Source organism: Trachypithecus francoisi, unplaced genomic scaffold (genome assembly GCF_009764315.1).
Source record: "Trachypithecus francoisi isolate TF-2019V2 unplaced genomic scaffold, Tfra_2.0 Contig00084, whole genome shotgun sequence".
Classification (NCBI taxonomy): domain Eukaryota; kingdom Metazoa; phylum Chordata; class Mammalia; order Primates; family Cercopithecidae; genus Trachypithecus; species Trachypithecus francoisi.
Genome location: NW_022680469.1, coordinates 457011 through 480911, shown reverse-complemented (window position 1 = coordinate 480911; position 23901 = coordinate 457011). Strand labels below are relative to the sequence as shown.

The 23901-nt window shown below is 39.7% G+C and overlaps 1 pseudogene across 1 annotated transcript in view; it reads right to left on the bottom strand.

Moving 5' to 3' along the window:
- Window positions 1–23901, bottom strand: part of LOC117090551 — a 48873-nt pseudogene that overhangs the window by 16269 nt on the left and 8703 nt on the right. The window contains exons 4-6 of the transcript XR_004440059.1: window positions 5205–5502; window positions 2758–2849; window positions 39–209 (exon numbers count right to left, since the gene is read on the bottom strand). The product of XR_004440059.1 is annotated as a gamma-taxilin-like (transcript). The remainder of the gene's footprint in view (window positions 1–38; window positions 210–2757; window positions 2850–5204; window positions 5503–23901) is intronic.

The following is a 23901-nucleotide window of genomic DNA, read 5'->3' as shown; positions in this document are numbered from 1 at the left end:
AAGTAGTTCCTGAAACACAGTAAAATAAACCAACTAACCTTTAATGTCTTATTTTGACGCTGAAGTTCCCTGCAAAGAGACTCTAGCTTGCTTCTTGCCAAGATGGTCTTGCTGTGTTCACTCTGCAAGTGAACTTTCTCTTTCACAATCTGAGCTTGCTTATTCTGCAGAATCTTCATTTGTCTCTGAACATTCCTGCTTTCCTCCAGCTAAAATAATAACCACTTTACATTAGGAATATAGTAATCTGAGTTATAGTTCTATGCACTGCAATTACAGTCGTGGAACACTTTATGCTCCCCTCTTTTCTAGTGACAGGAAAGTATGTAAATAATTTTGTGTAGCAAGAAAAGCAATCTTAATCTCAATTTTTCATTAACAGGAAAAACTAACCTTTTAACCAAAAGCTTATTTCAGATGAAAAATGATATAATTTTCCTATTCTATAGGAGCTATTTTATTGAAACAGCTACCAAAATTAAAACACAATAAGCAGTGCTCAAGATTCATCAGTCCAGTCAGTTTCAGATTTATAATAAATGATTCTAAATTATACTACTAGGTAACATAGTGGTCACCCTGATTCTTGAGTAAAGCTTTTATGAAAAATAAAACACTGACGAGGCAAATATTTCAAGAGAGAATGACGTATCAAGAAACCTATCAAACATCCTTGCAGGCAATATTCTTACAGCTATTAAAAACATCTTTACTAGACAGGGATGGTGGTTCATGACTGTAATCTCACTCAACACTTTGGGAAGTAGAGGTGGGAGGATCACTTGAGCCCAGGAGTTCATGACCAGCCTGGGCAAAATACCAAAACTCCGTCTCTACAAAGAATTTTTCAAAATTAGCCATGCATGCTGGTGCATGCCTGTAGTGCCAGGTACTCAGCAAGCTAATGCAGGAGAATTGCTTGAGCCTAGGTGTTCAAGGCTGTAGTGAACTGTGACAGAACCATGGCATACCAGCGTGAGTGACAGTGCAAGACTCTGACTAAAATAAAATAAATTAAATAAATAAATAAATAATGCAGTATTTCAGTCATTTCCACCCCTACCGTGGCCAATTTTACAAAGTGAGTTTTCAGATCTACTAAATCAGAATCTTCAATTTGACAATCCTTGTGTGATTTCTATGTGTTTGAGAACCACTTTAGATGACCAAGCTACACTATGCAGTCAATTGGCTCTTTCTTCCCTAACCCTTTCATGGCTGACTGCTAGGAAATCTAACCTTCTAGTGCAGTGCTTTTTCTACCAGAAATTCAATTATTTTGTCAGTTTTTCTTTTATCTTCTTTGTTGCTGTCTTCTTTTCCTGGCGTTTCTCACATGATTTTCCTCAGGCTGATGTAACAACTGAGACTGGCTTCCATATCCAATGGAAGCATTCCCTTCCTGAACAGAGCAATCAACAACTTTATTTTCTACTCTCTTTGCTTTTGGACAGTTCTAAGCTATTTGCATTTATTTTCAGGGATTCCTGCTTCTCAAAATATCAGAAAGTGCCAGGCTGTTAAGTAGGTGGCACTTGAAGATGCCAGCTGAGTGGAAGTAACTATGAACCAAATGAGAGAATAGTAACTATTATTGTTACAGCTTTATTCTTGGAGTTGATTATTAACTAAATATTTGTTTTGTGCATTTACGATATGGAGTTGCAGCTTTAACATCATTTGAAAATGTACGAAAACTGACAGTGATAATTTCCATAAATGTTTCACAAAACAGAATTTTAGCATGTACATTAATTATAAAAAATTGGCCGGGCGCGGTGGCTCAAGCCTGTAATCCCAGCACTTTGGGAGGCCGAGACGGGCGGATCACGAGGTCAGGAAATCGAGACCATCCTGGCTAACATGGTGAAACCCCGTCTCTACTAAAAATACAAAAAAAATTAGCCGGGCGAGGTGGCGGGCGCCTGTAGTCCCAGCTACTCGGGAGGCTGAGGCAGGAGAATGGCGTGAACCCGGGAGGCGGAGCTTGCAGTGAGCTGAGGTCCGGCCACTGCACTCCAGCCTGGGTGACAGAGCGAGACTCCGCCTCAGAAAAAAAAAAAAAAAAAAAAAAAAAAAAAAAAAAAATTATAAAAAATTTCCCATGATTCTTCAAAAAGTTCTGTATCTTTTTCATTATTTGCTTTACAAAGGCTGGTAGGGTTTCCCTGTTGAGAATGTTTCCACAGTCTCTGAAAAAAGAATTTTGTTTCAAATCATATAGGTCAAAACAACTCTTCTATAGAAGAGGTGAATTTTCCTGGAAAATGGAAAACAGAACAATGCTTGGCATATAGTAGATATTAATAAATATTTCCTGAGACACAGTACAATTTTACTAAACAATTTTATCTCACTCACAATTTAATCAAGAATGATTTAGAGCTTGAATCTGCAGAATTCCTTTGGGAAATGTTAAATATAGAAACCACTTCCTCCCAATTGTCAGGAATCTTAAGTATACAAAAAAAAAAAAAAAAAAAAAAAAAAACTGCTGATGTAGAATACTAAGGCTGACTGAATTTTAGGAAATTTATTTCACATTTAAAAAAGTATTATAATGTTCTATATATCGTTTCATAAGATGAAGTCACACACGCCAATCATAAATACTAAAGAAAGGAGATTGTTTTCTTCAATTTTGGGATAAAATATCATTTTACATTTAAAGTTACATCAAAATAATATTTAAAAATCTTATCAAGCACACATATATTTTATTTTCTGTGGTCCTTTCTCCATTGAATAAATACTCACAAGATCAGCACATTTCTTACAGAGAGCTGCCAACTTCTCCTCTGGAGTCGAAAGAGTGTTTAGGGCTTGCATCAGTAATAACACTCCTTTTCCTGATGATTAATAAGATTTAAAAAAGTACCAGAAGAAGGTTGAAATCAATCCAATCTGTAAATTTTATGTAAACTTCTATGTTAAGACATTTAGAGTAAAATGTTATAGTTCTAATTAAAAACAGACTGACCTATTAAATTCAGGGAACTTCTGAAAATTTAGCAGGTACTTCCTCTAGCCTTAACAATTTCTTAATTTACCAGATACCACTACTAGCTATTTAGCCCTTAAACGCAGTGAAAGATAATTACTGCAAGTTTAAGAACTACTCTTGCCTAACCAGTATTTAGGTTAAGATATCTAAAAGGGCAAGGAATAAGGCTTCCTGCTAGGAAAGGACAACTATAGAAGGATATTCAGTTACTATTCACTGCCTAAGATGCTCATAACTCTTTGTAATATGTAACTTTTGCTATGAACAACTTAAACAAGTTATGATAGTTTTGGGATGATCTACTAAGCATATTCTGGGTGTTAGGTTTAGATCAAAGAAAAGGAAGTTAAAATGACTCTTCCCTTGAGGAAAAGTCTTAAAAGAGTACTATAATAATTTTGGAAGTGACAAGCAAGTAGCTGAAATTCAGTCAAATGGTGCTTCAGAATACATAATAAGGTTCTACTGGTAAAGATGGAGATAGGTACCTTTTGATTTATTCTCTCTCATATCTAACACAGTTCTTTAAAAAAATAATCTTTAGAAAACCTTGACTTTTGATACGCTTTACAGAGTACTGTAGGTTGAGGGAAAACAGGCTGACTTCAAATACTTTTGTATGCACATAAAATTTTAGTACTAAATTATTTTCTCATTCATAGCAAAGTCAACTAAGAAAGATATGCTGGGCAGGGTATACAGTAGCTCACACTTGTAATCGTGACACTTGAAAAAGCCAAGGCCAATATATGTAGGCAACATACACTGCTACAGGACAGTATACTAAGACCAGCCTGAGCAACAGAGTGACAGCCCATCTCTACAACAAAATATAAATAAAAATTTAGCCATGTGTGGTAGTGTATGCCTGTTGTTCCAGCTACTCTAGTCTGAAGTTAGAGGATCACGAGTCCAGGAGTTTAAGGCTGCCATAAGCCATGATTGTACCACTGTACTCCAGCCTGGGTGATGGAGAAAGACCCTGTCTGTCTAGAAAAAAGAATACATAAATATTGTTATTGAATGTGTATGTGTAAAAAACAACTTTCATATAACTGGCATTTTCTTTTTGTTTTTTTTTCTTTTTTTTTTTTTTAAGATGGAGTCTCACTCTGTCACCCAGGCTGGAGTGCAGTAGCCCGATCTCAGCTCACTGCAAGCTCCACCTCCCGGGTTCACGCCATTCTCCTGCCTCAGCCTCCTGAGTAGCTGGGAGTATAGGCGTCCGCCACCTCGCCTGGCTACTTTTTTGTATTTTTAGTAGAGACAGGGTTTCACTGTGTTAGCCAGGATGGTCTCGCTCTCCTGACCTCGTGATCCGCCCGTCTCGGCCTCCCAAAGTGCTGGGATTACAGGCTTGAGCCATGGCGCCCGGCCATAACTGGCATTTTCATGAAGATTTTCATTTAAAGCTTTTTAAACAATTTTAACTTCAAGCTATATTTTACATATATATTTGGGGCTATCAGTTTTGAAGATATCTGTCTATTTTCAAGGAATGGCAATTACTTTATATATTACTATACATTTTTTAGTCTTCCAGGGTAACAGAAAATGGATTAAGAATAAAAATTCCAAGTTTCAGTCATACATATAAGACACTTATCAGTGTATATGTTAGTATAATAAGGATGGCAACTATTAAGGTATTTCAGATTTCAGTCATGAAATTTGACATATCATATTCTTAATCCTAATCGTCAAGCTAACAGAATGGAAGGGATAAAACAAATTCTAAAAATCAGTCTTATTTAACTCTTTCTAAACTACAGATAGCATTATGTCCTCTCTAAATTTCAGTGAATAATCTTTTAAGCAAAATATGCATACATATTGTTTATGTTTAGTTAGTATGTATGTTATATGCATACATACTAATTATTAGATTATTAGATTATTTTCAAAGGTACAAAAAGCAAGGTAAATCAAATACTAATGACATCAAATTGGCCTCAACATTTCTTAAAACGTAAGTTCCTGTTACACAGAGAAGTAACTAAGTTTCTTGTAAATGGGCTTTTTTGCTGTTTTTGTTCCCTACGCATAACTGGAGAGGACAGGTGGACTAAACCAACTGAAGAAACAAGTTTACTAGGCAACATTTACCTCCAAACAGACCAAGTTCATAATCACTCATGCTGCGAAAAATGTAAAAAGGCTAGTATGTGACAATATCCACCCATAGACCAGAGATCATTACCTAAGACTTTTTCTTTGTTCCTGTTGCATTGTAAATCTTGTTGACCACAGGGAGGGGCTACTTCTTGCGCAGGAAGCTCATTTCTTGACTCTTGAGTGCAGTGCACTGGGCTCACCCAACTCCTGTTCTTTGTTATAAAGTCACTGTCTTCTCTATCTTCTAACAAATGCTTATTACTTGTGGCACTGTAATTTGAGTCTTGATGTTGAAGGATATCATTTGATTCAGAGTTACACAACATATCCGCTTTCTCTCTTAGCCCACAAATTCCAGCTTCTTCCATTATGCTACTCACAAACTAGAGGGCAGGAGAGTAAGCAAAAAAGTTGAAGAAAGAGTTAAATGTTATCAAGCAAAGAAAACCAAGCAGCACTATAAAGTTCAATTTTCCATACCTCTATGCTTTTGTACATTTTGTATATCTGACAATCAACAAGCAGGTCATAAAGCCTAACATTTTTTTTTTGCTTTTCATAGAGGTTTGTAAAGTAACACTACTTTTTTTTTTTTTTTTTTTTTTGAGATGGAGTCTCACTCTGTCACCCAAGCTAGACTGCAGTGGCGGCCTGATCTTGGCTCAATGAAAGCTCCGCCTCCCAGGTTCACACAATTCTCCTACCTCAGCCGCCTGTCTAGCTGGGACTACAAGTACCCGCCATCAAGCCCGGCTAATTTTTTGTATTTTTAGTAGAGACAGGGTTTCACCATGTTAGCCAGGATCTCCTAACCTCATGATCCGCCTGCTTAGCCTCCCAAAGTGCTGGGATTACAGGCGTGAGCCACCATGCCCAGCCAAGTAACACTACTTCCTAACAATCTAAAGTAAATATGGTGGTTTCTACTTTCACAAAGAGGTGACCTAACTGCAAAGTATAAAGATATTAAAATTAGGAGGTTCCAAGATGGACGAATAGGAACAGCTCCAATCTGACACTGCCAGCATGAGTGACACAAAAGACAGGTGATTTCTGCATTTCCAAATGAGGTAGCAGATTCATCTCACTGGGGCTTGTCAGACAGTGGGTGCAACCCATGGGGCAGGGTGGCACACTGCCTTATCCAGGAAGGGCAAGGGGTCGGAGAATTCCCTTTCCTAGCAAAGGGAGGCTGTGACAGAAGGTACCTAGAAAATCGGGACACTCCCACCCTAATACTATGCTTTTCCAACAGCCTTAGCAAACTGACACACCAGATTATATCCCATGCCTGGCTGAGAGGGTACCACACCCATGAAACTTCGCTCACTGCTAGCACAGCAGTCTGAGATTGAACTGCAAGGCAGCAGCCAGGCAGGAGGGGCATCTGCCATTGCTGAGGCTTGAGTAGGTAAACAAAGTGGCTGGGAATTTCAAACTGGGTGGAGCCCACCATAGCTCAAGGACGCCTGCCTGCCTCTATTGACTCCACCTCTGGGGGCAGGGCATAGCTAAACAAAAGGCAGAAGAGACTTCTGCAGATTTAAACATCCTTGTCTGATAGCCTTGAAGAGAGTAATGGTTCTCCCAGCACAGAGTTTGAGATCGGAGAAAAAACAGACTGCATCCTCAAGTGGGTCCCTGACCCCAGAGCAGACTAACTGGTAGAAACCTCCCAGTAGGGGCTGACTGACACCTCATACAGCCAGGTGGCCCTGAGACGAAGCTTCCCAAGGAAGTTCAGGCAGCAACATCTGCCATTACACATTATTTGCTGTTCTGCAGCCTCCGCTGGTGACACCCAGGCAAACAAGGTCTGGAGTGGACCTCTGGCAAACTCCAACAGACAGGCAGCTGAGGGTCCTGACTGTTAGAAGGAAAACTAACAAACAGAAAGGAAATGTACATCAAAACACCATCTGCACATCACCATCATCAAAGACCGAAGCTAGATAAAACCACAAAGATGGGGAGAAACCAGATCAGAAAAGCTGAAGATTCTAAAAATCAGAGCGCCTCTTCTCCTCCAAAGGAACACAGCTCCTCAGCAGCAATGGAATGAAGCTAGACAGAGAATGACTTTTACAAGTTGAGAGAAAAAGGCTTCAGATGATGGACAATAACAAACCTCTTCCAGCTAAAAGAGGATGTTCAAACCCATCGCAAAGAAGCTAAAAACCTTGAAAAAAGATTAGACAAATGGCTAACTAGAATAAATACTGTAGAGAAGTCCTTAAATGACCTGATGGAGTTGAAAACCATGGCACGAGAACTATGTGAGGCACGCACAAGCCTAACTAGCTGATGTGATCAAGTGAAAGAAAGGATATCAGTGATTGAAGATCAATTGAATGAAATAAGGGAGAGGAGAGTTTAGAGAAAAAAGATAAAAAGAACTGAAGCCTCCAAGAAATATGGGATTATGTGAAAAGACCAAATCCACGTCTGATTGGAGTGTCTGAAAGTGAGGGTGAAAATGGAACCAAGTTGGAAAACACTCTGCAGGATATCATCCAGGAGAACTTCCCCAACCTAGTAGGGCAGGCCCACATTCAAATTCGGAAATACAGAGAACACCACAATGATACTCCTCGAGAAGAGCAACTCCAAGACACATAATTGTGAGATTCACCAAATTGAAATGAAGGAAAAAATGTTAAGGGCAGTCAGACAGAAAGGTCGGGTTACCCACAAACGGAAACCCATCAGACTAACAACGGCTCTCTCAGCAGAAATCTTACGTGCCAGAAGAAAGTGTGGGCTAACATTCAACATTCTTAAAGAAAAGAATTTTCAACCCAGAATTTCATATCCAGCCAAACTAAGCTTCATAAGTGAAGGAGAAATAAAACCTGTTATAGACAAACAAATGCTGAGAGATTTTGTCACCACCAGGCGTGCGCTACAAGAGCTCCTGAAGGAAGCACTAAACATGGAAAGGAACAACTGGCACCAGTCACTGCAAAAACATGCCAAATTGTACAGACCACCAATGCTAGGAAGAAACTACATCAACTAACGAGCAAGCCAGCTAACATCATAATGACAGGATAAATTTCACACATGAAAATACTAACCTTAAATGTAAATGGGCTAAATGCTCCAACTAAAGACACAGTCTGGCAAATTGGAAAGAGTCAAGACCATCAGTGTGCTGTATTCAGGAAACAGATCTCATGTACAGAGACACACATAGGCTCAAAATAAAGGGATGGAGGAAGATCTACCAAGCACATGGAAAACAAACAAACAAAAAAAGCAGGGGTTGCAAATCCTAGTCTCTCATAAAACAGACTTTAACCAACAAAGATCAAAAGAGAAAAAGAAGGCCATTACATAATGGTAAAGGGATCAATTCAACAAGAAGAGCTAACTATCTTAAATAAATATGCACCCAATACAGGAGCACCCAGATTCATAAAGCAAGTCCTGAGAGACGTAAAAAGAGACTTAGACTCCCATACAATAATAATACGAGACTTTAACACCCCACTGTCAACATTAGACAGATCAATGAGACAGAAAGTTAAGAAGGATATCCAGAATTGAACTCAGCTCTGCATCAAGCGGACCTAATAGACATCTACAGAACTCTCCACCATAAATCAACAGAATATACATTCTTCTCGGTACCACATCACACTTATTCCAAAATTGACCACATAGTTGGAAGTAAAGCACTCCTCAGTAAATGTAAAAGAACAGAAATTATAACAAACTGTCTTTCAGACCACAGTGCAATCACACTAGAAGTCAGGATTTAAAAACTCACTCAAAACCACTCAACTGCATGGAAACTGAACAACCTGCTCCTGAATGACTACAGGGTACATAATGAAATGAAGACAAATAAAGATGTTATTTGAAACCAATGAGAACAAAGACACAACATACCAGAATCTCTGGGACATGTTTAAAGCAGTGTGTAGATGGAAAATTATACCAGTAAATGCCCACAAGAGAAAGCAGCAAAGATCTAAAATTGACACCTTAACATCACAATTAAAAGAACTAGAGAAGCAAGAGCAAACACATTCAAAACCTAACAGAAGGCAAGAAATAACTAAGATCAGAGCAAAACTGAAGGAGATAGAGACACAAAAAAACTCTCCAAAAAAATCAATGAATCCAGAAGCTGGTTTTGTGAAAAGATCAACAAAATTGACAGATTGCTACCAAGACTAATAAAGAAGAAAAGAGAGAAGAATCAAACAGACACAATAAAAAACGATAAAGGGGATATCACCACTGATCCCACAGAAACACAAACTACCATCAGAGAATACTATAAACACCTCTACGCAAATAAACTAGAAAACCTAGAAGAAATGGATAAACTCCTGGACACATACACCCTCCCAAAACGAAACCAGGAAGAACTGATATCTGAATAGACCAATAGCAGGCTCTGAAATTGAGGCAATAATTAATACCTACCAACCAAAAAAAAGTCCAGGATCAGATGGATTCACAGCGAAATCTACCAGAGGTACAAAGAGGAGCTGGTACCATTCCTTCTGAAACTATTCCAATCAGTAGATAAAGAGGATCCTCCAGAATTCATTTTATGAGGCCAGCATCATCCTGATACCAAAGCCTGGCAGAGACATAACAAAAAAAAAAAGAGAATTTTAGACCAGTATCCCTGATGAACATCGATGCAAAAATCCTCAATAAAATACTGGCAAACCGAATCCAGCATCGCATCAAAAAGCTTATCCACCACAATCAAGTTGGCTTCATCCTTGGGATGCAAGGCTGGTTCAACATACGCAAATCAATAAACGTAATCCAGCATATAAATAGAACCAAAGACAAAACCACATGATTATCTCAATAGATGCAGAAAAGGCCTTCAACAAAATTCAACAGACCTTCATGCTAAAAACTCTCAATAAATTTGATATTGATAGAACATATCTCAGAATAATAAGAGCTATTTACGACAAACCCACAGCCAATATCGTACTGAATGGGCAAAAACTTTAAGCATTCCCTTTGAAAACTGGCACAAGACAGGGATGCCGTCTCTCACCACCCCTATTTAACATAGTGTTGAAAGTTCTGACCAGGGCAATCAGGCAAGAGAAAGAAATAAAAGGTATTCAATTAGGAAAAGGAAGTCAAACTGTCCCTGTTTGCAGATGACATGATTGTATATTTAGAAAACCCCATCGTCTCAGCCCAAAATCTCCTTAAGCTGATCAGCAACTTCAGCAAAGTCTCAGGATACAGCAACTTCAGCAAAGTCTCAGGATACAAAATCAATGTTAAAAAAATCACAAGCTTTCCTATACACCAATAACAGACAGCCAAATCATGAGTGAACTCCCATTCACAACTTCTTCAAAGAGAATAAAATACCTAGGATCCAATTTAAAGGGATGTGAAGGACTTCTTTAAGGAGAACTACAAACCACTGCTCAACGAAACAAAAGAGGACATAAAGAAATGGAAGAACATTCCATGCTCAAGGACAGGAAGAATCAATATTGTGAAAATGACCATACTGCCCAAGGTAATTTATATACTCAATGCCATCCCCATCAAGCTACCAATGACTTTCTTCACCGAATTGGAAAAATGTACTTTAAAGTTCATATGGAATAAAAAAAAGAGCCTGCATTGCCAAGACAATCCTAAGCCAAAAGAAGAAAGCAGGAGTCATCAGGCTACCTGACTTTAAACTATACTATAAGGCTACAGTAACCAAAACAGCATGATACTGGTAGCAAAACAGAGATATAGACCAGTGAAACAGAACAGAGCCCTCAGAAATAAAACCACATATCTACAACCATCTGATCTTTGACAATCTACAACCATCTGATCTTTACAAACCTGACAAAAACAAGAAATGGGGAAAGGATTCCCTATTTAATAAACAGTGCTGGGAAAACTGGCCAGCCATATGGAGAAAGCTGAAACTGGATTCCTTCCTTACACCTTACATAAAAATTAATTCAAGATGGACTAAAGACTTAAATACTAGACGTAAAAGCCATAAAAACCCTAAGAGAAAACCTACGTAATACCATTCAGGCCATAGGCATGGGCAAGGACTTCATGTCTAAAACACCAAAAGCAATGGCAACAAAAGCTAAAATTGACAAATGGGATCTAATTAAACCAAAAAGCTTCTGCACAGCAAAAGAAACTACCATCAGAGTGAATAGGCAACCTACAGAATGGGAGAAAATTTTTACAATCTACCCATCTAACAAAGGGCTAATATACAGAATCTACAAAGAACTTAAACAAATTTACAAGAAAAAATCAAAAAACCCATCAAAAAGTGGGCAAAGGATATGAAAAGACACCATCTCAAAAGAAGACACTTATGCAGCCAACAGACACATGAAAAAATGCTCATCATCACTCGCCATCAGAGAAATGCAAATCAAAACCACAATGAGATACCATCTCACACCAGTTAGAATGGTGATCATTAAAGAGTCAGGAAACAACAGGTGCTGGAGAGGATGTAGAGAAATACAAACATTTTTACACTGTTGGTAGGACTGTAAACAAGTTCAACCATTGTGGAAGTCAGTATGGCGATTCCTCAAGGATCTAGAACTAGAAGTACCATATGACCCAGCCATCCCATATACTGGGCATATACCCAGAGGATTATAAACCATGCGGCTATAAAGACACATGCACACCTATGTTTACTGCAGCACTATTCACAATAGCAAAGACTTGGAACTAACTCAAATGTCCATCAATGATAGACTGGATTAAGAAAATTCACATATACACCAAGGAATACTATGCAGCCATAAATAAGAATGCATCCATGTCCTTTGCAGGATATGGATGAAGCTAGAAACCATCATTCTGAGCAAACTATTGCAAGGATAGAAATTCAAACACCACATGTTCTCACTCATAGTTGGGAACTCAACAATGACAACACTTGGACACAGGGTGAACAATCACCCAATGGGGCCTGTTGTGGGGTAGGGCGAAGGGTGAGGGATAGCATTAGGAGATATACCTAATGTAAGTGACAAGTTAATGGGTGCAGTACACCAAATGGCATGTGTATACATATATAGCAAACCTGCATATTGTACACATGTACCCTAGAACTTAAGTATAATTAAAAAAAGGGGGGGTGGTTGGCAAACAAACCTCACAAAAGGCAGAAAAAAAATTTAAAGAAAAAAAAGGAAGATACTAAAATAAATCATTACCAGTATCATAATATAACGGTGGCATATGAAAATCCAAGGCTCGGTGGGGCGGAGCAAGATGGGCGAATAGGAACAGCTCCAGTCTCCAACTCCCAGCGCGAGCGACACAGAAGACCGGTGATTTCTGCATTTTCAACTGAGGTACTGGGGTCATCTCTCTAGGGAGTGCCGGACAATCGGTGCTGGTCAGCGGCTGCAGCCTGACCAGCGTGAGCTGAAGAGGGCGAGGCATCGCCTCATCACTGGAAGCGCAAGGGGGAAGGAAATCCCTTTTCCTAGCCAGGGGAACTGAGACACACAACACCTGGAAAATCGGGTAACTCCCACCCCAATACTGCGCTTTAGGAAACAGCACACCAGGAGAATATATCCCACACCTGGCCGGAGGGTCCCACGCCCACGGAGCCTCCCTCACTACTAACACAGCCGTCTGCGGAGATCTATCCGCAAGGCAGCAGCGAGGCTGGGGGAGGGGCGCCCGCCATTGCTGAGGCTTAAGTAGGTAAACAAAGCCGCTGGGAAGCTCGAACTGGGTGGAGCTCACAGCAGCTCAAGGAAGCCTGCCTGTCTCTGTAGACTCTACCGCTGCGGACAGCGCACAGCTGCAGTCCATTAGGGGAAAAGGGGGGCCGCTGCAGACCCGAACGACTCTGTCTGACAGCTTTGGGGAGAGCCGTGGATCTCCTAACGTGGAGTTGAGATCTGAGAACGGACAGACTGCCTGCTCAGGTGGGTCCCTGACCCCTGAGTAGCCTAGCTGGGAGACATCCCCCACTAGGGGCAGTCTGAAACCCACACCTCACAGGTGGCGTCACCCTGAGAGGAAACTTCCAAAGAAAGAATCAGACAGGTACACTCGCTGTTCAGCAATATTCTATCTTCGGCAACCTCTGCTGCTGATACCCAGGCAAACAGGGTCTGGAGTGGACCTCAAGCAATCTCTAACAGACCACAGACAGTCCTTCTGACTGTCAGACGGAAAACTATCAAACAGGAAGGACACCTATACCAAAACCCCATCAGTACGTCACCATCATCAAAGTCCAGAGACAGATAAAACCACAAAGATGGGGAAGAAGCAGGGCAGAAAAGCTGGAAATTCAAAAAATAAGAGCGCATCTCCCCCTGCAAAGGAGTGCAGCCCATCGCCAGCAACGGATCAAAGCTGGTCAGAGAATGACTTTGACGAGATGAGAGAAGAAGGCTTGAGTCCATCAAACCTCTCAGAGCTAAAGGAGGAATTACGTACCCAGCGCAAAGAAACTAAAAATCTTGAAAAAAAAGTGGAAGAATTGACAGCTAGACTAATTAATGCAGAGAAGATCATAAACGAAATGACAGAGATGAAAACCATGACACGAGAAATACGTGACAAATGCACAAGCTTCGGTAACCGACTCGATAACTGGAGGAAAGAGTATCAGCGATTGAGGATCAAATGAATGAAATGAAGCGAGAAGAGAAACCAAAAGAAAAAAGAAGAAAAGAAATGAACAAGCCTGCAAGAAGTATGGGATTATGTAAAAAGACCAAATCTACGTCTGATTGGGGTGCCTGAAAGTGAGGGGGAAAATGGAACCAGTTGGAAAACACTCTTCAGGATATCATCCAGGAGAACTTCCCCAACCTAGTAGGGCAGGCCAACATTCAAATTCAGGAAATACAGAGAACGCCACAAAGATACTCCTCCAGAAGAGCAACTCCAAGACACATAATTGCCAGATTCACCAAAGTTGAAATGAAGGAAAAAATCTTAAGGGCAGCCAGAGAGAAAGGTCGGGTTACCACAAAGGGAAGCCCATCAGAATAACAGCAGACCTCTCGGCAGAAACTCTACAAGCCAGAAGAGAGTGGGGGCCAATATTCAACGTTCTTAAAGAAAAGATTTTCAACCGAGATTTCATATCCAGCCAAACTAAGCTTCATCAGTGAAGGAGAAATAAAATCCTTTACAGATAAGCAAATGCTTAGAGATTTTGTCACCACCAGGCCTGCCTTACAAGAGACCCTGAAGGAAGCCCTAAACATGGAAAGGAACAACCGGTACCAGCCATTGCAAAAACATGCCAAAATGTAAAGACCATCGAGGCTAGGAAGAAACTGCATCAACTAACGAGCAAAATAACCAGTTAATCATAATGACAGGATCAAGTTCACACATAACAATATTAACCTTAAATGTCAATGGACTAAATGCTCCAATTAAAAGACACAGACTGGCAAACTGGATAAAGAGTCAAGACCCATCAGTCTGCTGTATTCAGGAGACCCATCTCACATGCAGAGACATACATAGGCTCAAAATAAAGGGATGGAGGAAGATCTACCAAGCAAATGGAGAACAAAAAAAGCAGGGGTTGCAATCCTAGTCTCTGATAAAACAGACTTTAAACCATCAAAGATCAAAAGAGACAAAGAAGGCCATTACATAATGGTAAAGGGATCAATTCAACAGGAAGAGCTAACTCTCCTAAATATCTATGCACCCAATACAGGAGCACCCAGATTCATAAAGCAAGTCCTTAGAGACTACAAAGAGACTTAGACTCCCATACAATAATAATGGGAGACTTCAACACTCCACTGTCAACATTAGACAGATCAACGAGACAGAAAGTTAACAAGGATATAGGAATTGAACTCATCTCTGCACCAAGCGGACCTAATAGACATCTATAGAACTCTCCACCCCAAATCAACAGAATATACATTCTTCTCAGCACCACATCGCACTTATTCCAAAATTGACCACATAATTGGAAGTAAAGCACTCCTCAGCAAATGTACAAGAACTGAAATTATAACAAACTGTCTCTCAGACCACAGTGCAATCAAACTAGAACTCAGGACTAAGAAACTCAATCAAAACCGCTCAACTACATGGAAACTGAAAACAACCTCCTGAATGACTACTGGGTACATAACGAAATGAAAGCAGAAATAAAGATGTTCTTTGAAACCAATGAGAACAAAGATACAACATACCAGAATCTCTGGGACACATTTAAAGCAGTGTGTAGAGGGAAATTTATAGCACTAAATGCCCACAAGAGAAAGCAGGAGAGATCTAAAATTGACACTCTAACATCACAATTAAAAGAACTAGAGAGGCAAGAGCAAACACATTCAAAAGCTAGCAGAAGGCAAGAAATAACTAAGATCAGAGCAGAACTGAAGGAGATAGAGACAAAAAAAACCCTCCAAAAAATCAATGAATCCAGGAGTGGTTTTTGAAAAGATAAACAAAATTGACAGACCGCTAGCTAGACTAATAAAGAAGAAAAGAGAGAAGAATCAAATAGACGCAATAAAAAATGATAAAGGGGATATCACCACCGACCCCACAGAAATACAAAAAACCATCAGAGAATACTATAAATGCCTCTACGCAAATCAACTAGAAAATCTAGAAGAAATGGATAATTTCCTGGACACTTACACTCTCCCAAGACTCAACCAGGAAGAAGTTGAATCCCTGAATAGACCAATAGCAGGCTCTGAAATTGAGGCAACAATTAATAGCCTACCCACAAAAAAGTCCAGGACCAGATGGGTTCACAGCTGAATTCTACCAGAGGTACAAGGAGGAGCTGGTACCATTCCTTCTGAAACTATTCAATCAATAGAAAAGAGGAATCCTCCCTAACTCTTTTTATGAGGCCAACATCATCCTGATACCAAAGCCTGGCAGAGACACAACAAAAAAAGAGAATTTTAGACCAATATCCCTGATGAACATCGATGCAAAAATCCTCAATAAAATACTGGCAAAACGGATTCAGCAGCACATCAAAAAGCTTATCCACCATGATCAAGTGGGCTTCATCCCTGGGATGCAAGGCTGGTTCAACATTCGCAAATCAATAAACGTAATCCAGCATATAACAGAACCAAAGACAAGAACCACATAATTATCTCAATAGATGCAGAAAAGGCTTTTGACAAAATTCAACAGCCCTTTATGCTAAAAACGCTCAATAAATTCGGTATTGATGGAACGTACCTCAAAATAATAAGAGCTATTTATGACAAACCCACAGCTAATATCATACTGAATGGGCAAAAACTGGAAAAATTCCCTTTGAAAACTGGCACAAGACAGGGATGCCCTCTCTCACCACTCCTATTCAACATAGTGTTGGAAGTTCTGGCTAGGGCAATCAGGCAAGAGAAAGAAATCAAGGGTATCCAGTTAGGAAAAGAAGAAGTCAAATTGTCCCTGTTTGCAGATGACATGATTGTATATTTAGAAAACCCCATCGTCTCAGCCCAAAATCTCCTTAAGCTGATAAGCAACTTCAGCAAAGTCTCAGGATACAAAATTAATGTGCAAAATCACAAGCATTCTTATACACCAGTAACAGACAAGCAGAGAGCCAAATCAGGAATGAACTTCCATTCACAATTGCTTCAAAGAGAATAAAATACCTAGGAATCCAGCTTACAAGGGATGTCAAGGACCTCTTCAAGGAGAACTACAAACCCTGCTCAGTGAAATCAAAGAGGACACAAACAAATGGAAGAACATACCATGCTCATGGATAGGAAGAATCAATATCGTGAAAATGGCCATACTGCCCAAGGTGATTATAGATTCAATGCCATCCCCATCAAGCTACCAATGACTTTCTTCACAGAATTGGAAAAAACTGCTTTAAAGTTCATATGGAACCAAAAAAGAGCCCGCATTGCCAAGACAATCCTAAGTCAAAAGGACAAAGCTGGAGGCGTCACGCTACCTGACTTCAAACTATACTACAAGGCTACAGTAACCAAAACAGCATGGTACTGGTACCACAACAGAGATATAGACCAATGGAACAGAACAGAGTCCTCAGAAATAATACCACACATCTACAGCCATCTGATCTTTGACAAACCTGAGAGAAACAAGAAATGGGGAAAGGATTCCCTATTTAATAAATGGTGCTGGGAAAATTGGCTAGCCATAAGTAGAAAGCTGAAACTGGATCCTTTCTTACCCCTTATACGAAATTAATTCAAGATGGATTAGAGACTTAAATGTTAGACCTAATACCATAAAAACCCTAGAAGAAAATCTAGGTAGTACCATTCAGGACATAGGCATGGGCAAGGACTTCATGTAAAACACCAAAAGCAACGGCAGCAAAAGCAAAAATGACAAGTGGGATCTAATTAAACTAAAGAGCTTTTGCACAGCTAAAGAAACTACCATCAGAGTGAACAGGCAACCTACAGAATGGGAAAAAATTTTTGCAACCTACTCATCTGACAAAGGGCTAATATCCAGAATCTACAAAGAACTCAAACAAATATACAAGAAAAAAACAAAACCCCATCAAAAAGTGGGGAAAGGATATGAACAGACATTTCTCAAAAGAAGACATCCATACAGCCAACAGACACATGAAAAAATGCTCATCATCACTGGCCATCAGAGAAATGCAAATCAAAACCACAATGAGATACCATCTCACACCAGTTAGAATGGCAATCATTAAGAAGTCAGGAAACAACAGGTGTTGGAGAGGATGTGGAGAAATAGGAACACTTTTACACTGTTGGTGGGATTGTAAACTAGTTCAACCATTATGGAAAACAGTATGGCGATTCCTCAAGGATCTAGAACTAGATGTACCCTATGACCCAGCCATCCCACTACTGGGTATATACCCAAAGGATTATAAATTACTCTACTACAAAGACACATGCACACGTATGTTTATTGCGGCACTATTCACAATAGCAAAGACTTGGAATCAACCCAAATGTCCATCTGTGACAGACTGGATTAAGAAAATGTGGCACATATACACCATGGAATACTATGCAGCCATCAAAAAGGATGAGTTTGCGTCCTTTGTAGGGACATGGATGCAGCTGGAAACCATCATTCTTAGCAAACTATCACAAGAAGAGAAACCAAACACCGCATGTTCTCACTCATAGGTGGGAACTGAACAATGAGATCACTTGGACTCGGGAAGGGGAACATCACACACTGGGGCCTATCATGGGGAGGGGGGAGGAGGGAGGGATTGCATTGGGGAGTTATACATGATATAAACATCATGCACATGTACCCTAGAACTTAAGTATAATAAAAAAAAAAAAGAAAGAAAATCCAAGGCTCACTCTCCACAAAAAACAGCTGGAGCTAGCAAACCGTCAAATTTTTCAGACTCCTGCAATCTTTAAAACTTTTACAACACAGGGGAAAGCTTACTGAATAAAAAAATTGCTTTCCATAATAAAGTACTGTAAGATTTTTATTGCATGGATACCACCCCCATACCTAGGGTAACGGTAGCCAACAGATCTCCTGGTGAAAAACTGTAGTGACAGAGGGAGCAATGAGGATCTTATTCTCTAAAAAATGTGAAACTAGGTTTTTAACTGTCTGAGGGTTCCCTGAGAAGGCTGTGCGTAAGGTTGCCTTTGTTTCATATGGAGAGCTGAGGCTACTTTCAGGAAGTGTCAGAAAAAAGCTTTAAAGGCAGGAGTACTAAGTGCAGCAATAATGTCTCTAACATGACTTCTGCTACTTTAATGAGAAGAATGACTAGGCATGGGGTCAAGTTTCCCAGTTCCTGAATGAAAGCAAAGGCCATACATAGCTCTCCTGGCATACTGAGGAGCTATGGCGAATGAACAGCTAATCCATGTAGACTTTCTGAGTCTCTGCCTGTGTCCCAGTGTCCCAAAGGAAAACTGGGACACTGAGTATAGCTATCCACAGAAAGGGATCATGCCCTCTTAGTTTCCTCCTGAGTTATTATCAGGACAAAAAAGACGCACAGTTATATGAATATAAAACTACTCTGAAAATTCAGCATTCTATTCCAGCATTCTACTCTTTAGGCATAATGCTTTTTTTTTTCCCTGACAAATCCAGGTGCAGAATGGGATAGGGAATCCAGCTACCTGGTTTCCCCTGTGACTGACCTAGTTCTAGATCATGAAGATGCTGACCACAAAGTCTCCCTATCATGGCCCACACAGCAAGAGAGGAGAACATAACGGAGCTCTGAAAGGTTTATAGATACTCTCATCGCTTTAGCGTCTCACATTTCTGGACAAACCATGTACTGTGAGTAGGGGATGACTGAATGGAAATCAAAGTTATAATACTAGAAACACAGACTGTGGCAGTAGAAAAACCTAGGCACAAGGGAATTAAAATATTAAGACTCTAAGGTATAAGAACAGGACATTAATGATTCTTTTAAATCTCCTCCTGAAGACTTACACATACACAATATGTGTGCACATGCATATACCCTTGTGTGTCTTTCCCAAAGACAGTAAGCCTGCTAAATTTGCTTTCCTAGCTAGTCAACTCAGATGATTTAATTGCCATTCAATGGATGTCCCAGCTCCCAAACCTTACCAATTAATTATTGCTGGATGTCTTCTCCGACTCCTGTAGTCATTAGTCATTCTACGAACAGACAAATGCCATCCAGCTTGTGTTACATACAGAAAGGAAAAGTGACTGATTGGTCTCAGCTCCTGCAAAAAAGACTCACTTTAATTATTCACTTAACAGCCAGCCAAGGAGTCATGTTAAAGCACAGTAACCCTGTGACCACTTGAACACAGACATAGGTCCAGTATAGGGGACCCCAATAATCATAAACACGTTATTTGCAGACACACCACATACGCCTCCCGGGTGGAAGACAGGTATTAATATTAGAAAATACTATGACTACTATGTCACAAGTAGTTCTAACAGATCTTCAAGTGTTTAAGGATACAGAGTAGATTATGTAACCCTAAAAACAACTGTGAAGTGCTCTCCACAATGAGGTTATCTTTGCTTATTTGTTGAAGACCCCAAAAGGGACAACTGACTCATTTATACGCACACAGAAGTAGTTATCCTTACAATCGCAGTCACTCAGTTACAAAAGTATAGTATGTTTGAGATTTAACTAGTAAACTTATGAGATAAACTGAACAGATCTCATCTCAGCCTATGATGGTCAGATTAAACAACATTGCCAATGAAGTTGTATAATCAAAGGAAAATTGAACCAAAGTCAGTATGGTGTTTCTGCTATTTTAGGAGCAGAGATACAGAGCACTTTTGTTCCATAGTATTTTTTCAAGGATTCCTGTATACCAAGCAGTCTTAGAAAAAAATAAAAATGCTATTGCATCTATAAGCAAAGAGTAGGTTTGCTTACTACCTGTGTAAGATTACAATAAGTTTAGCAGCTTATCTCATTACCTTACATTCCTTCTGGAGACTCTAGGGGAGTATATGTGCCCTAGCCTCTTCCACAGGCTAACAATATTAGAAAATGAGATTTTTAAACATTAGTTAGAGGCTGCCTGCATTTCTTAGATCTCTGTTTCCTCTATCTTCAAAACTAGTAATGACAAGTCCAGTGCTATGCATAATGCCATCTCTCTGGTTGACTCTTCTACCTTCTTTTTTCATTTAAGAAGATTCTTGTGATTTCATGGGGCGCAGCCAGATAGCCCTACATAATTTTCCTCTCTCAAAATCCTAACTTTAAACAACATCTACAATAGCACCCTTTCCAATATGATAATTCACAGATTTCAGGACTTAAAACATGGTCATCTTTGGGCAGTCAGTGTTCTGTCTACCACACTGCCCAGTATAAAAAGTTTCAGGTTCCGTAAGCTCATGATTTGTCTTCTATTTTGTAAATGTTGTCTGGTTCTCAACACATCAACTTATAGGAATTGAGGTTCAGGACAGAGGCGCAAATGTGGACACAGTGGTAGATGCCATTGTGAAAAACTTGTTCAGCTGGACGCAGTGGCTCACGCTTGTAATCCCAGTACTTTAGGAGGCCAAGGTGGGCGGATCAGGAGGTCAGATGAGACCATACTGGCTAATAGAGTAAAACCCCATCTCTATTAAAAAATACCAAAAATATTATCTAGGCCTGGTGGTGGGTGCCTGTACTCCCAGGTACTCAGGAGTCTGAGGCAAGAAAATGGCATGAACCCCGGAGGCAGAGCTTGCAGTGAGTCGAGAAGTCGAGATCGCGCCTCTGCCCTCCAGCCTGGAGGGGTTAGCATTTTACTTCCCTTGTGTGTAGGTTTTTCTACAGCCACAGTCTGGATTTCTAGTAACTATAACTTTGACTTCCATTCAGTCATCCCCTACTCACAGTACATGGTTTGTCCAGAAATGTGAGATGGTAATGGGATGAGATTATCTATAAACCTTTCAGAGTTCCATTATGTTCTCCTCTTGCTTGTGTGGGACATCATAGGGTGGGCCATCATAGGTAGACTTTGTGGTCAGTATCCTTGTGGTCCAGAACTAGGTCAGTCACAGGGGAAAACAGGTAGCTGGGTCCCCATCCCCATTCTGCACCTGTATTTGCCAGCGACAGAGCGAGACTCCATCACAAGAAAAAAAAAAGAGAAACTATTGTTTCAATAGCTCTGTCAATATCCATAAACTATGGCAATTTTATTAATTTGCAAATACAATTTCTGATCCTTCATACTTCTTTTTTTATTATTATAGTTTATGTCCTGGGGTACTTGTGCAGAACATTCAGGTTTATACATGTGTATACATAGGTATACACATGCCATGGTAGTTTGCTGCACCTATCAACCCATCATCTACATTAGGTATGTCTCCTAATGTTATCCCTCCCCTAGGATCACACCCCTGACAGGCCCTGGTGTGTGATGTTTCCCTCCCTGTATCCATGTGTTCTCATTCTTCAACTTTCACCTATGAGTGAGAACATGCAGTGTTCGGTTTTCTGTTCTTGTGTTAGTTTGCTAAGAGTGATGCTTTCCAACTTCATCCATGTCCCTGCAAAGGACATGAACTCATCCCTTTTTTATGGCTGCATAATATCCCATGGTGGCTATGTGTTATGTTTTCTTTATTCAATCTGTCATTGATGGGCATGTGAGTTAGGTCCATGTCTTTGCTATTGTGTGTTATTGTCAATAAACATTCCTACATGTTTTTATAATAATAATACTAGTATATAAGATATGATAGTATAATAGTTCTTACTACTATGGTTATTCTAATTAAGGTCAGACATTTTACAGAAAATGAATCAAATAAGTATGGGAGGATAAACAATACAGTTATGCATTGCAATGATAAAAATCAAGCTTTCTAGTGAAAATTAGAATTTTGGAAAGTTTCAATCTGCATTAATCTGGCAGTTTCCCACTCTTTGAAGACTTTTCTGATAAGGGTAGTAACTAATATTGACAAATCTCATTTTCTAATATTGTAAACCATCTGAAAGATCTATACAACTCAGTGAACCAATATTTCCAAATGATAAACATTACAAAATTATTGAAAAGGATAAAATTCACTTAAAACATAAAAAAAGATGACTGAAGTTTAATATAACACAGAAAAGAGTTCACTGATTCCACATTAAGGTCTTCCAAAAAAAAAAAAACTTTTTTTTTTTTTTTTTTTCTGACATGGAGTCTTGCTCTGTTGCCCAGGCTGGAGTGCAGTGGGGCAATCTTGGCTCACTGCAAGCTCCACCTCCCGGGTTCACGCCATTCTCCTGCCTCAGCCTCCCGAGTAGCTGGGACTACAGGTGCCTGCTGCCACTCCTGGCTAATTTTTTGTATTTTTTAGTAGAGACGGGGTCTCACCATGTTAGACAGGATGATCTCAATGGTCAGGAGATTGAGTGACCTTTGGGCACTCAGTCTCCCAAAGTGCTCGGATTACAGGCATGAGCCACTGCACCCAGACAATAATTTCTAACTAAAAGTTTCTTAGGCCAAAAAGTTTGAGAAGTGCTACCTAAGTACAGCAGGGATATATAAAGAATCAAAGGAAAAACATCGTCTAGTGAAGTCCAGATGTTGGCACCTATTGTCACGCAAATCCAACGAAATGTGAAAAGTTTCACTTTCTTCTTAGCCAACCATACCTAAGATATAGGTCTCAAATTGCTAAGTGGTTAAAGGGGGCAAAGACCAATTAATGCAAATGAGTGGTGACAGAGAATTCATATAAAGCATTTTCCTTTGTCCTTCATTGTTTGGCTCACTGTCATGAAGCCACTTGCAACAGCATTTAATCTACTTTTTCATTTATCTAGAGAAATAACTTATAGGCAGGTATGATAAACAGATAATCGCAGGATGAGCCAATTACAGTTTGTCCAGGGATATAAATCAAAGACATGAAAACATGAGAATAAATGATTATCAATAACTACAACATTCCAAAGAGTATGGTCTTTCAAGAGCAGAGTAAACATGGAGTTCTGACGGCGAATATAAAACTCCAACAAAATAACATCCTAGGAGTTAGTACAAGTACTACCTGTAACAGCGAAAGTACCTGAAGTGATTGCTGTGGTACACAAACGAACACACAGAGCTACTCACAAGTAAATTAGAAGAGAAATAGTCATTGCTAAATTTAGGAAAGCGGAAATCGAAAGAAGCCTAGAATTAGTAAAAGAGTTTCAGAAAGGGTAAATTATTATAGTCATGTTTAGTTTCATAATTTCTACACTACTAGTAGGTTCTCATAAGGTAATCCTCTATCTTAGATCACGTATATTGTTTGCCTTTTAAAGCATGCACAACTGCACT